Raw genomic sequence first — 5,412 nt, forward strand, 5'->3', positions numbered from 1 at the left:
GCTCTGTGTTCCACTTACCAAGAAGTCAAAAGCTAGTATACTTGAATTGGCTACTCAGGCCTGTCATATAGTTAAACCTCAAATAGTCACACCCCACACAACACTAATAATTTTATCTCCAAGAACACATAATAGGCTTGAATCTTCTAAAATTAAGTTTTCTAATCAGTTAACCCTTTTCTAGGACTCAATACAGATCACAGCAGGCTGACTATACCACTGTTCTCAATTTTTAAGCCTTCCAGAAATGTCCTGAGTTGTGGCTTGGGATCTGGGATTACAGTGAGCCTCTAGTTCAGGCTCAATTTCCAACAACTCATGGATGCCTCTGCAGGAAGGTGACCCAGACAGAACGAGAAGAAAGAGAGAGGGGTGCTCCTTTGGAACCTGGTTGTAAGGAGGAAGTTATTTGAATGTGTAGGTCACAGGTGAACAGTCTACGTTATCCTTCTTTGTCAAGCTTGGCCTTGGTTGAGCTCTGGGAACAGACCAAATGTCCCACACCTGTTGTCCTCACCGAGCCTGCAAGTCCTCTAAAAACAGCCCTTGAAGACTACACATGCAACATGTTTGGTTTCTGAGTTCAAAGGCAACTTGGGGCAGGGGTGCATTTATTTGGTATACATAGCCCCATCAACAGTGCAGTTGAGGGAAGCCAGGGCAGGAACTCAGTCAAACAGATGCTACAGGAAGGCTACTAGCTCACTCTAGCTTTCTTGGCTGCTTTTACAGCTCAGGCCCAGCTGCCTAGGGATGACACCACCCACAGTGGGCTACCCTCCTACGTTAATTAGAAATTAAGAAAATGGCTCATAGGCATGCTCACAGGTCGGTGTGACAAAGGCAATGCCTTGACTGAACTTCCTTCCTCCCAGGTGGTTCTCCTTCGTACCCAGTTGACGAGAACTAACCAGCCAAGCCCATGTGTGTCTGATAATATTGCCAAGAGAATGAACTATGTGAGTCGGTTCCCATCTTACATGGCCTTGTCCTTTCTCACAGGCTTTCCAGTCACTCTGATTTCTGTGTCTTCAAGATGAGAATGGTTTTAATTTTAGTTTATTTTTATGAGCCATCTGGAGCAGATCTTGAATGGTGTCCTGTCCAGTGCTTGGCTGATGTGCTCTTGATGCTTCTGGCAGCACGGTTGGTTGGTTGGTTGGTTGGTTAGTTACATGAGCACTATGGTTAGAAAAGGACATGATTGACAACTGAAATTAGGTGACTGGTACTGGGTGTGAAAAATATTACCTCAGGTCCAAAATAAAAAAATATATATATTTTCTCAAGTCCTGAGAATTATGCCATGTCTGTCTTCTTTCCCCAGGTCTTCCTAGGACTTCACTCAAACACCACACATCTCTCAATGCTTTTAATAGCACTAGGTTAAGCTGCAACTCATTAAGCTAGCTGACTTTGGCTTTCTCAGCAACCAAAAGAAGCTCTAACAGTGGCAGTAACTGCTCAGGTGGGTGAGGCTTCTGGCCCGGGACAGCTGTTCTGGGAGAAGGGAGGGTCATAGCAAGGTACCAGAGTACCACCCTGGGACAATCAGCCAACATTAGACATTTGCTGATGAGAACCATGACGGTTTTCCACTGAAATGATCAAACATGTATCTGACAGTGGTTGGTTGTCACACTACATAGCTAGCTGGTCTTTTATGGAATTGACCCCAGGAGCCTGGCCACAGCCACTGCTAGTGAGGCCCAGCTGGCTATAATACTGCTTCCTGACCCAAGCCAAAACTCCAGTGAAGATTTGGGTTCTTTCTGGAGATACCAACTCACATCCTACCAGGGCTTGTGCCTACCCTAAATTCCAAATGTGCTCCAGCACTATGGCCAGATGTCCCTTCTGTATTCATTAACTAGAATCTACAGGTTAAGTGACCCTTCACAAAAGGCTCCATTTTCTCACAGGCTCAGAGTAAAGCCTATATGGACGAGACTTTCTGCTCTTCACTCAGGCATGCAGCTTCCCCGCCTGGTGCTCTTGACTAGTGCTCAACAACCCATCTGGCTATAAGCCCCTGACTAAGGACCAAAAGCCCCTTCACTGTCATCTGAGTTACTGATGACTCGTGCTAAGCTGGTGGCCCCTTCAACAAGTCACAGAATTACCCTAAACGCTAAAAGGACTTCTTCCTAAGGACCCATCACGGAAATTCCACGCTGTCCCATGGGATCCGGTCTGGTATCTATCACTCTCACTATGGGAATTCTTTGTGTCTGACTGAAGTTTCCCATGGTGCAGCTGTAATCCGTTTCCATCCTGGCTTTTTGTGTGGTGAACAATGAACTGGTTTCCACCCTTTTTGCAGAAACCCTCAATTTTTATGCTTCCACTCAGTAGTTTGCCCTTGACCAATTCACATGCCAGGACCTGCTAGTGCCAGGAAAGGAGCACGCCTCTAGCCACTTGGCACTCCCACCTGGGCCTCACAGACGAACATAGATCCTTGCTACAAGAGCTAGAAGTAAGAACCAGACAAAACCTGGAAGAGGTGACTTTCAAGGTGGCTCTTGATAGCTGGAGAGCATGAGCCAGTTAGGCCAACTGAGAACAGTCCCAAATCCACCCAAGTAGAGAGGCAGGCACACCAAAGCATGACGGCATAGGGTCAGGGACTGGGGTAACCTCAGCATAGCTGGACCATGGGGAGATAGGGCTTTCTGGAAGTTGCAAATGGCCCACCCTCAGCTGTTCCCACTTGAGTGCTTAGGTTTCTGTTTTAGTCTTAGTGGAAAATATTCTTTCTTTCTCAGTGGGCACATCCAGCACGCTGCTATATCCCCTCCCCAAATCTTCAAGACATATGAAGCAGTATAATTGTCCCACCTAATAGGTAATGCAACTGTTCCTGGCGGTCACACAAGCTAGGATGAGGTGAACCTACAATCCGAGCATAAATCTATCTAGTTCTATCATCCATATGTTCTCTGAAAACTGTTTTAGAAATCCCTTCATACAGCCTTCCTTGTGTCTCAGTGCATACATGCCCCACACAGGACCGTTTCTAAGCTCAGTAAAGGGCTATCCTTCCCGTTTTTTTGCTTTGGCTCTCTTGCTCTGCCCCCATTTCTGTTTTCTCCATCCCTGTGAGTGATGTCAACAGCTTCCTCTTGGCCTTCTAAGCATCGAGGCTCTCAACGAGCACAGCGTCTTGGGATGCTGAGCTGTGGTCTACAGAGACAGAATGAGCTGGGCCTGTTAGTGACAACCGTCTTTCCTCTGGAAGCCTCTTCTTCCCTGATCTTGGGCTGTCTGCTCCCCAGTTGTTGGGCTTTCTGCACATACCCTTGGTTTTCAGGTCAGTCTCCCGACTCCAGCTGCGAGCTTTGGCAGGCCCAGCACCTTTGAGCCTGCACTGTAGAGGCAGCCCCAGCAGAGGCCCACCCATGTTTGCTTGACTGGAAATGTGGCACGTGAAAATTTTTTTAAAACTTTTATTCTGAAAACATTTCTTTTCCCCAGCTGCTGAGGGCAGAACTGCAGGCCAGGGAAATCCCATAGACTTGTGTCTTCTTGTGTAAAAACCACAAGAAATATTTCCAGCCCAATCACCATGTGTCCACAAAAGATCATTGCATGGCATTTAAACTCCTTCTTGAGCCTAAAAGAACTAGTGGAGGGGGAGGGGACCCCAAAGTAGATGACAGCTGAGGTCCCAGGGCCCAGAGAATACCTGATTTGTACTGGCTTCTCTCCTAAAGTGAAAAGAACACCAGTGCCTGAGAGGCCCATCTGATGTGTGAGGCCTACCTCAGGGGTGGGGCCTACCTCAGAGGTGGGGCCTACCTCAGGTCTGGGGCTGACTACTCCCTCCCAACCCCCCATGCTGTGAGGCCAACCTGAAATGTTCAAGAGGACAGCAGAGAACAGAGCAGGTCTGTGTTACAGAGCCCACTAGGACTTGTTAGGCCTCACACTGACTCTTCCCCCCCTCCTCCCCGCACCCGCTTATTTAATTCGAAAACCAACCCTGTGAAACAGGTACCTGCTGTTATTCCATTATGCCCCGTGAGGAACTCAAATACCAGATTAGGCAACTTGGTTCAAAGTCACAGAGTTAATAAGTAACAAGGCAGAGCTAACCCCAGCTAACCCCACTGCTCCCACTCACACCATCCACAACTGTCACATTGGGCGAGGCCCAGAGGCTCCTCATCCCCATTTCCTTCATTCCCCCACCCAGAGAGAATAGCTGTTGTTCTTATCTGCTCACAGCCAGCACCCTTTCGACTGGTGAGAGTACCTCACTTTTGCTTCAGAAAACCACACGCCCCCTTTACCCTCCAGTCCCAAGGGTTTGTATGACCTGGCATCAACCCTGCCTCCCCATGGTGACCATGTGTTCTGGCCTGGTGTCAGATCAAGTGTTTGGTTGCTTCAGGAATAAACCCAGGGTCTACAGTGCCACACCATTGACCTGGAACGATACACACAAACCCCAGCATACCCACCCTCCAGAAGCTTCTCTGGGTCACAGATAGGAAGCTATCCCATCTTTTATCTAAAGCCCAGGATCAGGCCCCTTCCTCTATGTGGACTGGTTGTTGAGACTGAAGAGTGCATCTGTTAGAAAAGTTGCCTCAGATAGCAAACAGAAACCTGGATGTGTTGTGATTATAAAATGGACAAACACTGTCCTGGCTTTTGCAATGCTGGAATTGGCTCACACAAAGAAAAGCCTAGTGCCTGTCTCCATACAGCAAGCAAAGCTCATTTTTACTATACAGACATTTGGTCTCCTTTCTGAGCTAGGAGGAGCCATGACTACATCTCCTAGGGACAGGGAGGAATTATGTCTGTCAGAGTCCTCTACAAGACTCTCCCAGCCCCCGCTGATTCAACCTGTTACTGGCCCTGCAGTGATGCCTCAGTGTTGAGCTGGCTTCATCTCAGAGCTCTCACAAAGGACCCCCAGGGTAGGTCTAAGCAGGAACAGCAGTAAATCCTGTCTAACCATGAGATGGAATTGGGTGCCCATGGAGCACTCATCCCAGAGCTGAGCACACCCTGAGGCCACACCCAGACCTGCTCAGCAGTCCCATGAATGCAGGCCTGAGAAACACCAGACTTTCACCTTTCCTTGGGTGGGGTAGCATAGCTGGGCCTCTAGAGGGACAGGGGTGGGTGTATCTGCTTCGCCTCCCTTGGAGGCCCTGCTGTGATGCTGTGTCTGTGATGTGCTCACAGTATCAAGACTACCAGATAAAAGTAAAAATTCCAGCCTTGACAGGAAGGCCTGCAGGCTAGGAAGGACACTCCTAGTCCACCTAGGAGCCTACTTAGTGATTCTCTCTCTCTGACTGTGTGTGTCTGTGTGTGTGTGTGTGTGTGTGTGTGTCTGTGTGTCTGTGTGTGTGTATGTGTTTGAGAGAGTGTGTTTGTGTGTAGTGTCCGTGT

The sequence above is a fragment of the Mastomys coucha genome, unplaced genomic scaffold (genome assembly GCF_008632895.1).
Source record: "Mastomys coucha isolate ucsf_1 unplaced genomic scaffold, UCSF_Mcou_1 pScaffold13, whole genome shotgun sequence".
Classification (NCBI taxonomy): domain Eukaryota; kingdom Metazoa; phylum Chordata; class Mammalia; order Rodentia; family Muridae; genus Mastomys; species Mastomys coucha.